Here is a 13,402-nt window from a genome sequence, read left to right on the forward strand (position 1 = left end):
TGTTGCTCATCCCCTTGCACGACCTCCGGATTCACTCCGGAATCATTTGCAGAATCTATTGTTAGATTTGCATTCATGCCGAATACTAACTGGTACATGTCATTCTTTTTGATAGAAACAAGTGTTACCGGATGGGGCCTTCTCGGACTCCTTCATTGCGGCAACTGCGGCCCGTAGCTGGGCTTTGCACTCCTCCAGCTCTTGAGACAACTGGGTATTCTTCTCCGTAAGAACCTACGACAACAACGATCCTTAAATCAACTGTTTCAAGTCACAGGGGCTGCTGATATACATAATTATTACATTTTCTTACCCGTATATCCTTTACATACTGGTCTGTGGCTCTGGCAAGACCATTTTGAGCAGCCCGGATGTACGCGTCTCCTGAGTTGAAGGCATCAAACGCCTCTTGTGAGATACAAGCATCACGGAGTACGGCCTGGCGCGCCTGTGATTCATGGCACTCTCCACTTCGGAATTCGTAGCGGACAGCCTATCTGCATCATCTGTAGGAGGAACATCCGGTGTTGGCCCCACGTTAGCGTCTGCCTCTAAGTCCGACTGGTGGAGGCGTGGCCGGCAGGCTCTCTGGATATGGTTCGGCGAGCGTTTTTCCTGCTAGGAAACACGGGCGTTGTTATATTTTAAAAGACGACAACCATGGAGCGGGGTTCTTTTTCATACCTCTGCGACGGTGTCTCAGTCCTGACCGCCTTCCTTTTAAGCCTACCCGGTTCCGGTGCCCCTTGTTGGTGAGTCACTGCGGGTTCGGCATGGCGTCCCAAGGACCTTCCATGTAAGACACCATATGTGTGCGGTAGGTGAAGTGCAAAAAAAGGGATCCTTCTCGGAAGTTGGGACTCCGGTTTTACTTACATGCGATGAAGGGAGTAGTCTAGGATAATTGGCTATGATGGCCACCAAGGCACCGTCGCAGCTTAATTGATAGAACGTCCTGTCGATGAGCTCCACAAATGTGTCCGGATCTTCTTCGAGTCTGGGGTCGAGGGCCCGGTCAGGTTTCTCTGGTTGTGGAGGCAGGCTGTGGACCTCCCTCATAGCTTTTCGCAGTTCCTGCTATGAAATAGCAAGGTAAATATTTCTGACGAAGAATGCGGGAAGGTCTGGAGTAAAAAGTAGCAGCTCACCCAGTTTGGGGGTTGTACATGGAGAATCCATCCCGTTGCTTAATGCGGATGAACTCCTCTTCCTCCCCTTTATATAAATCGGACAGTATTTTCGCTAGATCAGCGGCGGAGTCCGGACCTTTACGGCCGCAGCGGGTGGCATCGTCTTCTCCATTGAAGTGCCACATGGGTTGTCCCCGATATTGAAGTGGCTGCACTCCCCGCATTATACATATTGACATAACCTCGATTATTGTCAGTCCTGATTTGGCCAGCGTTTTTGTCCGGCCCATCAGGTAAAGGACCTCTCTGTTATCTTCCTCCTGGGGGCTCCGAGGGCGCCAGCTGTGGCATTTCTTCAAAGGGGCGTTATTTAACTCAGGAAGGCCCATCCGAATATGGTCCGGAAGGGGGACGTCCTCCATATAAAACCACTCCGGAGGCCAGTCTTCGGATGTCTTCTTCGGAGTACCGGACAGGTACCCGGTCCCGGCGAGCGCCATATTTCGTCTCCGCCCACTTGATATATTGACCCCTCCTGTGTATGTGGTACGAGGCAGAATAGCCTCTTCCATAGCTCGAAATGAGCTTCGCAGCCCAGAAACAGCTCGCAGAAGGCGACGTAGCCAGCGATGTGTAATATGGAGGCAGGAGTAAAGTTATGCAGCTGGAGGCCGTAGAACTCTAGGAGCCCGCGGAGGAACGGATGGATTGGAAATCCAAGTCCCCTTAATAAGTAAGGGACAAGGCATACGCGCTCCCCCATGGATGGGTTGGGAACGCTCTCCGCTTGCTCCCCGCCATTGTAAGTGGCTAGTCCGGCTCGGACGGGGACCATATACGCAGGAGGGAGGAACCCCTGGGTCTGTAACTCCACTAATTGGCTGTGGGGGACGGAACACTTCTCCCAATTGCCTGGCTTAGTGCTGCGGAAGCGAGAGGAGGAGCTGCGATGGCCGGCCATGATGGGATGGACTTTTCCGTGCGCGCTCTGATGGATAGTCGCTGTGGGAGGATGGTGTGATCTGGATCTGAGGATCCCCGACTCTTTAAATAGACGATTTACTCACATGGTTAGGGTGGCAAATGTAAAAATGCCCCGACTTCTCGCATTCTCTTGACACGGGGAAGATAGCCATTATTAGGCGCAGAAGCCGAGGAGTGCAACATTCATGGGAAGCCGGACACTACTCGACAGGTTCTCGGGATTTGGAGAAGAACCCGCCTTGCAATGCCGAAGACAATCTGCGTGCTGGATTCATCGTCATTGAAGCCTGGTTCAGGGGCTACTGAGGGAGTTCTGGATTAAGGGGTCCTCGGACAGCCGGACTATATACTTTGGCCGGACTGTTGGACTATGAAGATACAAGATTGAAGACTTTGTCCCGTGTCCGGGTGGGACTCTCCTTTGCGTGGAGGGCAAGCTTAGCAATTCGGATATGTAGATCTCCTCCCTTGTAACCGACTCTGCGTAACCCTATCCCCCTCCGGTGTCTATATAAACTGGAGGGTTTAGTCCATAGGACAAGAAAAATCATAATCATAGGCTAGCTTCTAGGGTTTAGCCTCTACGATCTCGTGGTAGATCAACTCTTGTAATACACATATCATCAAGATCAATCAAGCAGGAAGTAGGGTATTACCTTCATCGAGAGGGCCCGAACCTGGGTAAACATTGTGTCCCCCGCCTCCTGTTACCATCCGCCTTAGACGCACAGTTCGGGACCCCCTACCCGAGATCCACCGGTTTTAACACCGACAACAGGTATGACTATGCTGATTCTGTCACAAAATCGTCATGGCTGTACATGCATGACAGAAAATGTGACCTGCTGTGACAAACACGTATCATCATGGAAGTGTATTTTGTAGTCCGGTCTTCCAGCGAAACCGGCATCCCAGGTGCTTTCTCTAGCTTGGCAGTGTGATATTGTCTTGCATGTTGCATACGGTGTCTAGCTTTCATTGCTTCTTATTTGTTGAAATGCCTTCTCCTTAGCATACACAAACAGTTGTGAATATGCCATGCCATCCTATTGTTCGTACATATCCATCCTTGTATCATGTGTTTGCCTTACATCAAAGTAGTGATTGTCAGTATCATGCACGAATGAGTTCTGAAGAGTGAATTTTATTGCTTTTTCTTGTCGGTTTTACTTGACAATTCAAAATCAATAATGCGGAAGGAAGTTAGCAAGGCAACGGATAAAGGTGCTCCTTCCAAACGAAGGGCCTCTACAAATTCTACTCCTCCACCCCCACCCCCCCAAGATGATTTTCAAGACAACACATGCATATACACTCAATGTAGCTGTGTTGATGATGAGCACGTCTCCCCTAGTGCACCATCACATGTGCTCCCTCTAACTTGGAACTGTTATATGTGGTTGCATGTTATGTATGATGTCTAGCTTGTATTGCTTCTAATTTTGTTGAATTCCATCTGCTTACTTTACACATTATACTTGTGAATAAGACACGTGTTCCTGTTTCTAGAACATACAATATCTGTCTATCACACCTTGTTCTTACATCAAAGTACTACTGTTGTGTAACCTGCAACAATCACTTATCATAAGACACGTTTGACTTGGGAATGTGATATAGGTTACATCTCGCATTCTTTTCTAGCTTGTACTACTTCTAATTTGTTGAAATGGCAATTATGACAAGACAATTTTAACTTGGTAGAGTGATATTCGTTGCATCTTTCATATGGTGTCTAGCTTTCATTGCTTCTAATTTGTTGAAATGCCTTCTACTTAGTTCACACATCATAGCTGTGAATATGCAATGTTGTCCTTTTTTGTTACACATTCAATCATCCTATCATGCGGTCGCCTTACATTAAAGTAGTGCTCGTCAGCATCCTGCATCAATGAGTTCTGAAAAGCAAATTTTTATTCATTTTTCTTGTGGGTTTGACTTGACAAGGCAATAAAACTAAGAAGCAGGAAGGAAAAAAAACGAGGCAGGGACTGATGACGGTCTTCCGGCGAAACCGGCATCCCAGATGCTTTCTCTAGCTTGGCAGTGTGTTATTGTCTTGCAGGTTGCATACGGTGTCTAGCTTGCATCGCTTCTTATTTGTTGAAATGGTTTCTGCTTAGTTTACACAAACAGTTGTGAATATGCCATGTCGTCCTATTTTTCGTACATATTCCATCCTGGTATCATGTGTTTGCTTTACATCTCGCATTCTTTTCTAGCTTGTACTACTTCTAATTTGTTGAAATGGCACTTATGACGAGACGGTTTTAACTTGGTAGAGTGATATTCATCTTTCATATGGTGTCTAGCTTTCATTGCTTCTAATTTGTTGAAATGCCTTCTGCTTAGTTTACTCATCATAAGCTGTGAATATGCAATGTTGTGAATATGCAATGGCACTAATGACGAGAGACCTTTAACTTGGTAGTGTGATGTTGTTTGCATCTTGCATATGATTTATTTCTTGTACTGCTTCACATTTGTTTAAACACCAGTTATGACGAGACACTGTTAACTTGGCAGAGCGATATTTGTAGCATCTTTCATATAGTGTCTACCTTCCATTGCATTGCTTCTAATTTAGTGAAATGTCTTCTGCTTAGTTTACACATCATAGTTCTGATTATCTCATGCCGTCCTATTTTTCGTACATATTACATCCTCCTATCATGTGGTTGTCTAACATCAAAGTTCAGTTCGTCTGTATCACACATCAATTTGTTCTGAAGAACTAAATTGTTGTTCCTTTTTCTTGTCGGCTTGACTTAACATGGCACAGAGAAAGAGGAAGGAACACAAAATAACGGGGGATGGTGTTAGTACTAAGGACACACGAAAACGGAAGCGGAATAATCCTACAGATTCTGCTGGTGTTGATGGTGCAATAGAAGGTCAAAGTCCAGCGGAAAATTGTACAAACGGGGTATCCCGTGCTACACGAGCTGTAGAACAAGGCAAACAGAAACCAATAGCTGCCACCAAACAAGCAGAGATAGCCCTAGTTGTTGCAACACCTTCCACAGTACCACCAGCTGCACGAGTTACTCGTTTGGCAACTCAGCTAGCAGCACGTTCCCAAGCTCCCTTGCCACCTGACACTACTTCCAAAGCACTCTTGACACAAGACGAGTTGGCAAGATCAGATGATCTTTGTGAGCTTCAACAGCAAGAAGGTAGTTGCTGGAGTCAAGTTAAGTTGCATGCTTCTTTATATGTAGTCTCACAGTTTAATGTACACTAACACTTCCTATGTCCGTTGTCTAACTAGCACCTAGGTGCAAGAGGAAACAAACATCATGAATAATGCTTGATACGTTAACTAAATCTAGAGGAGGAAGAATCGAGATCCGTTTCGAGGCAGGTTTAAAAAGGCCACGTGATGCTACAGAGTCAGCCAAGTTAGTATCAGAGGCAGCGGTTGCCGTTAGGTGTCATGTACGTATCCTCCCAACATGGATTCAGTACAGGAATGACAATGACGAAACCCAGTTCAACACCTTCCTCGACCATTTATCTGTAAGTATTTTTTTTAGAAAAGGAGGAAGACCCCCGGCCTCTGCATCTGGGCGATGCATGCGGCCACTTTATTAATTATTCTCACAAGACCTTACAAAGTCATACAACAGTAAGACTAAAGACACCATCTAAGCAACAACTATCGCTAAACCTATCCAATTGATGAAGGGGCGCCGATAGCCTGGGCCTAATACCAAATAGACATCGCAGCCAGACCTAACATCTAAGACCTGAGGTCCCAACCAGGACGCCTATCGGGTATGGGCACCCACCAGTCCGGCGTGCTCCTCAACTAGGACGCCTGCCGGGTATGAGGCTGCCGCAGCCACTTGCCACCAATCCATCTTCAGAGTTGTACTGCTGCATCAACCTTGCCCGGTCTAGCTGCCGCCGACGCCACCACGACGCCATACAGCGTCGACCTCCTGAGCGTGTCCATCACCACACATCTGACGCCAAGCCTCCGCTGCTCCATGCCGCCAAGCGCCGCCGCCATGAATATGTAGAAAGAAACACCGTTCCACCGAAGAAGCCATCCGCTGGTCCCTCGAGCCCGAGTGCATCTCCAAGAATGCCGCCCCCAAGGGGGTAACGACACATGAATGCCGCCGTCATCCGATCAACTGATCTAGGGTTTCCCCCGGATGTATTGGGTTGGTTTGGGATTTGTACCTCGATGATGCCTTCATGAAGGAAACGATGATAAGGGCATCGTCATCACCGGCTCCGGCCAACGACCGAAGAAGTTTTCACTCGGATACGTCCCAAGAAATCCACCCGACAACCTGCGCACTGTCTCAGCCGCCTTCAAAGCCCCAGATCGAGCCGCCTAGATCCGTTGACCAACCGCAACAGCAGTGCCACCGTAGGAGCCCTGGCACACCGGCCACTGCCTGAATGCGCCACCACTGGAGCCTGAGAGGAGGACTCCCACCCCACCTCGCCAAACTGCAAGAGCCGCCGAGATGGAATCCGGCATGCTCAACACCGTCTCTGATCGGAACCAATCCGTGGCAAAACCATGAGATCGCCGATGCAGATCCACCTTGGATATGGACTGCACCACGCCATGCCGCCACGGGAAGCCCAAGCTTCACCCGCCGCCGACGTCCAGGCCGCCGCCCCGGGATCCTGATCTGGCCAGCCCGGACCTCCACGGTGCCCTCTACACGCCGCCGCCGCCGGCTCGCCACCAGGCAACCGTGCCGCCACCCAAGGCCTCCGCCAAGAGCACGTCGTCGCGCCACCATGGATCAGATCACCACCGCACCGTCACGAGCATGGAGGTCCTGCCCCACCCTCTCCGACGCGATCCAGGGAGGAGAGCCTCCGCCACCGCCGTCGGCCCCTGGGCTTAGGCCGGTGGCGTCCTCCGTCAGCGGCGGAGGGAAGGGAGGGAGCTGGTGGCGACCCTGGCGGCTAGGGTTTGCGGAGCCGCCCGAGTCGCCCGAGACGGGGACGATGCGGGGGTCACCGGTATCTAGGTCCTACTTTCTAGGTTGGATCTAGTAATATGTATGGTTATGTATGGAAACTAGTAATATCGTCTTGCTCTGTCCCATACTTTCTAGGTTGCTGATAATGAGACTCCCATAATTTTCAACAGATGAGGTTCAAGTTGGATGGCCAAGATGATGCAACCAGACAAGCTTGCACCCATGTTTTCAAGTCTGCTCTGCGACAGTATCAGTATAACTTGAGGAAAACTCACTTTGAAGGCAAGGCTAACAGTGAACTTGCCCAAACATCTCCAGTGGAAAATATATCGGATGAAGAATGGAGAGGCCTCGTTAAACACTGGTCTGATCCAAAGTATCCAGTACATTATATATATATGTGATTAGATCACATGTTGAACTCCTATTTATGCATGTGCCTCACAAATCTATCTTCTTGTAGGTGAACTGTTCAAAGAACAAGGCCAACCGTACGAAAGTGAAATTCCAACGGACGACAGGATCTCGTAGCTATATTGCACACTGCGAGGCTCTTGTAATTAGCTGTTGTTTCACTCTTTTCGCTGTACCATATTATCAGATCTATATTGACTTGTTCCAAATGCAGAGGAAAGCCCGCAAGGGCCAAAAAGTACATGAACCAAATGTTGTGGAAATCTTCAAGGACTGTCACACCAGCAAGACGAAGGGCATGACTACACCAGTCAAAGACGCTGTTGTAAGTCCTTAATCCTCATCCCTTTTAACTACTACTTACTCTGACTTGTGCATTGAACTGCATGGTTTGCATCCAATGTCTATTACTCTTTTCAATTTTATACACAATTGTCTTAGCGTATCATTGCACCTTACAACGTTTAAAAGAGGGGAGTGATGTTCCTTTGATCTTGATCTGTAATCCAGTTCCGTGCTGGACTTGCCCACACAACGTTACAATTGCATGTTTGTCTATTCTCAGTTGTTTTGTGATATGAATGATGTCATACTATGCTTACCGTATTATAAAATTTGTCTCTTTATCCTTAGTTGTCAATACAATGTGAAGAAATAGACAATACATTAGCCATGGTACATGGTCATATGTTTGGAACTTGGCTTTATTATGTACTTTGCAGTAAAATACAACTAATATTTTACATGGGTTCACCAGAATAAGTTCTGTATATAGACCAAAGCTATTTAGTTTGGTTTTGCTGCCTCCTTAATATCTTATGTTCTGGTACTACTAATATAAAAACTCAACTTTTCAGCAAGCTATGGAAAAAATGGTGGAACCGCCACCTTCTGAATGTGACGAGGCAACTATAACCGCAATGTCACCTCTTGCTGCAGTGGGTCAGTACCTGTCCACTAACAGTGCCAAAAGCACGTTCCCGCGTAATACTGGGTTGGTTGTTAAGGCAATCTCCTCCAAACTGCCTCATGATAAAGATATGCAAGCTCAAAACAATGTTATATCTGCGCTCCAAACACACGTCCATTCCCTAACAGAGACCCTTTGTGAAACAAGGACAGCCATTGGTCGATGTCGTCAAGATATGCATGGTTTTGAAACCAGACTATCAGACATTTGCTATGTTGTTCAGGAGCCTAGGAGAAATGAAGGCAAAGGTTATGGTGCTCCATCGGACAATACAGCATGAAAACGTAACAGTCAGGTCAAATGAACTGAGCCTGGTGGCGAACTTTGATGCCCAGTGGAGGTAATCTGTGCAATCGCCTTAATAGCCTAGCGTTAGTTTCAGGCTTATTTATTTCCTAGTCTTTGTTTTTCCCCAGTTTGCTAGTGGCCGCAACAACCATGGGCCATATACGAACCATGGTAACCTTGACCCTGCTACAGGCCGTAGGATCCATGGGCCTCCTACGGGCCATCAGATAAATGGGCCTCCAACGGGTCGTAGAATCGGTGGGCTTGGGCCGTCCGATAAATGGGTCCACATGGGCCATAAACGGGTGTAATTGGTATCGGCCCAGCACGGTAATGGGCCGTTAACAGGTCGGAGGACAGCAAAGGCTTAATTCTGTCATAGGCATAATGGGTCGTTAATGGGCTAGAATATACGACGGGCTGGAAACGGCACAACGGGTTAACAGGCCACAAACGAGCCGATTCCAGCCATGGGCCAAATTTGGCCCATTAGGGGAACAAGCGAGTAACGGGCCAGAAGTAATCGAGGGCCGGAAAGGAGCCCAAGAACGTATGGGCCGTTAGTAGGCCAAAAGCTAACATGGGTTGGAAACGGCCCATGTGAATCATGGGCCGTTAATGGGTACAAAGAAATTTACTGTTCATTATGGGCTAGAGTCACTGTGGGCCACTAAAGGGCCTAAAGATACGAAAGGCCTCATGTGGGCCGAAAGACGTCATGGGCCATACATGGGCCGAAAGTGAAACGAGCTGGTGTTATATTCGACGGCCCACATGACGTTGTTGGGCCGATTTCGGGAAGGCCCTAACAGGCCGTGAGTTACCGGGCCGTAAAATGGGCTATTTGCGAACAGACCGTTAATAGGCTTTTCATGGGCCGGCCCGCTAACTTTTGACCAAGTCAAATGGGACGGCCTTTGTAAGCTAAATGGGCCAGTGGTGGGTCGTCGCACATGTCGACATATCATAGGCGCCTATCTGACCCAATGACGAGCTGACACGTGTTTCCTTCGGCCAATGAGAATTTTACACGTGGAAAATCCCAATTGGTCCGGCTGTTAACGGGTTATCGGATCCAAAACCGGACCCGATAGCTTAACGGCGACCCGTTACGATGGATGCCACGTGTCGGTTACCCTTGACGAAAGCACTTCCATGACGCGTCATTTATCGTGAAGTGAACACTTCCGTGATGATAATTTTGGTATTTTCATGGAACACTTCTACGACAGCACAGGTTTGACTATCCTGATTCTGTCATAAAATCGTCATGGATGTACATACATGACAGAAAAGGTGACCTACTGTGACAAACACGTATCATCATGGAAGTGTATTTTTTTTGTAGTGATACCCTGCAAAAACAAGTTAGATGTCCTCTACTTTATTGTTGCATGTTTTACGTGGCTGCTATGGGAAACTAGCAAGAACTGTTCTTACCTACGCAAAACCACAACGGTGATTATTGATAACCCACAAGTATAGGGGATCGTTTCTAGACTTCTTCGGTAAATAAGAGTGTCGAACCAAACAAGGAGCTAAAGGTAGAACAAGTATTCCCTCAAGTTCTATCGACCACCGATACAACTCTATGCACACTTGACGTTTGCTTTACCTAAAACAAGTATGAAACTGTTTTGCAATAATAAAACTATGATTACTTTGCGAGAATAAAACTATGAATAAATTGCAAGGTAATAAAAGTAGATATCCTTTGTCAACGAGAAAGTCATTTGTCCCTAGGCGATCGATACAAGTACCAGTAATCATTCTTGTAATTTTATATGAGGGAGAGGCATGAGCTAACATACTTTATTTACTTGGATCATATGCACTTATGATTAGACCCATAGCAAGCATCCGCAACTACTAAAGATCATTAAGGTCGTGAAACCCAACCATAGCATATAAGTATCAAGTCCTCTTTACTCCAATACGCCATAACCCACTTACTCGGGTTTAAGCTTCTGTCACTCTCACAATCCACCATAAGCGAATCATGATCATATTGCAACACCCTACAGCAAGGATCCCTCATGTTTGCGCGACATGAAGGGCACCATAGGACAACACCATAAATAAAATATACAATCATACCAACCAAGATCACGATTAACCCACATGACAAAATAGATCTACTCAAACATCATAGGATAGCCACATATCATTGGGAAATAATATACGGAGTTGAGCACCATGTTTAAGTAGATATTACAGCGGGGAGAAGGGGTGTTACACCGCTACATAGAGGGGGAGAAATATGGTGTTGACAGTAGCAAGGTTGTTGATGTAGATCGCCGTCACGATCCTAGCCCCAGCGGCACTCCGGCGCCACCGGGAGAGAGGGGGAGAGAGCCCCCCTTCTTCTTCTTCTTTGCCCCCCTAGATGGGAGGAGAGTTCCTCCTATGGTCCATGGCCTCCATGGCGGCGGAGGGGCGGGAGCCCCTCCGAGATTGGATCTCCCTCTCTGTTCTCTTCTGTTTTGCGTCCCCCAGATCTGGCCGAAAACCGTTTCTTATATTCCGGGGGATCCGTAACTCCGATCGCGCTGAAATTTTAACACAATTTTTTTCCGGATATAAGCTCCTTGCACCCGAAGTAGAGATCCAACCAACGTCTGAGGAGGCACAACCCACCAGGGCGCGCCTGGCCCCTGGGCCACGCCCTGGTGCCTTGTGGGGGCTGTGGACCCCCATTTGCGTTGATTCCAAGTCCTAAAAATCACATATATTCCAAAATAATTCTGCGTAAATTTTTATCGCGTTTGGACTTCGTTTGATATGGATTTTCTATGAAACAAAAAACATGCAACAAACAGGAACTGGCACTGGGCACTGGATCAGTAAGCTAATCCAGTAAATCATATAAAATGTTGCCAAAAATATGTGAAAGTTGTATAATATTGGTATGAAACAATCAAAATTTATTGATACGACAGAGACGTATCAATTATCAAGTTTGCTGTTTTAACCTTCTTCAAGTACTGGTCATAGTCAAATTTGATTCAACTAAAGTAGGATAAACAGCCACCCGCCAGCCACCTTTATGCAAAACAAGTTGCATGTCAGTCGGCGGAACCGGTCTCATGTGTGTGGACATGTAAGGTTGGTCCGGGCCGCTTCGTCCCACAATACCGTCGAACCAAAATAAGACATTGGTGGTAAGCAGTATGGACATCACCGCCCACAACTCCTTTGTGTTCTACTTGAAGGAAATATGCCCTAGAGGCAATAATAAAGTTATTATTTATTTCCTCATATCATGAAAAATGTTTATTATTCATGCTAGAATTGTATTAACCGGAAACATAATACATGTGTGAATACATAGACAAACATAGTGTCACTAGTATGCCTCTACTTGACTAGCTCGTTGATCAAAGATGGTTGAGTTTCCTAGCCATAGACATGAGTTTTCTTTTGATTAACGGGATCACATCATTAGGAGAATGATGTGATTGACTTGACCCATTCCGTTAGCTTAGCACTTGATCGTTTAGTTTACTGCTATTGCTTTCTTCATGACTTATACATGTTCCTATGACTATGAGATTATGAAACTCCCGATTACCGGAGGAACACTTTGTGTGCTACCAAACGTCACAACGTAACTGGGTGATTATAAAGGTGCTCTACAGGTGTCTCCGATGGTACTTGTTGAGTTGGCATAGATCGAGACTAGGATTTGTCACTCCGATTGTCCGAGAGGTATCTCTGGGCCCTCTCGGTAATGCACATCACAATAAGCCTTGCAAGCAATGTGACTAATGAGTTAGTTACGGAATGATGCATTACGTAACGAGTAAAGAGACTTGCCGGTAACGAGATTGAGCTAGGCACTACTAGGAAAAGGGCTGCTAGTGGCGCACCTGTTTTCGCTACTAATGGCGCACTACAGGTGCGCCACTAGCACCACGCCATTAGATTTTTTCTAATGGAGCACCACGTAGAAGTGCGCCATTAGTAACAATTTTTTTTCAAATTTTTTTAAGAATTTTTTTAATTTTTTTTTTCAAATTTTGTCAATTTTTTTTGTTTTTTCTTAATCTCGGATCACTATGGCTTAATCTCGGGTCAATATGCTTAATCTCAAGTCAAATCGCACTAAGGGGTCAAACTTCCCGAAAGGTCACCCATCCTCACACTACTCCAGCCCGAGCATGCTTAACTTCACAGTTCTATCCAACCCCAGCACCACCTCACTTAACAACCACTTGTTGATATATCTACCATATCAATCCTATTAAACCTTGTTGATGTCTAGGACTTTGTTCATATTCATGAGTATGATCAAATTTTGAAAAATATTTCAAACTTCCCTATCATATTACGAATCATTTTTTGAAGAAAAAAAATTCAAAACCAATATTTTTTTCTGTTACTAGTGGCGCACGTAGCAAACGGTGCGCCACTAGTAAGTTTGAAATTTTTTGAATTTTTTTGCCTCTAGATCTTGAAAGCCCTGTATCTTTTTTTCTGTTAGGTTTTTGAGGATTTTAAAAATGTTTAACAGGGTTCCCCCGGTTAAATTCTTACGTAACTTTTCGATTAGATTATTTTTCATATATAAAACTTTTTAATCCGAGTTCGTATGCAAAAGTTATGCCCATTTTACAAATTCAAGAGAGATTTTGCAAATAAAGTCGAAATTCATATTTGTA

This window comes from Triticum aestivum, chromosome 7D (assembly GCF_018294505.1).
Source record: "Triticum aestivum cultivar Chinese Spring chromosome 7D, IWGSC CS RefSeq v2.1, whole genome shotgun sequence".
Lineage (NCBI taxonomy): Eukaryota > Viridiplantae > Streptophyta > Magnoliopsida > Poales > Poaceae > Triticum > Triticum aestivum.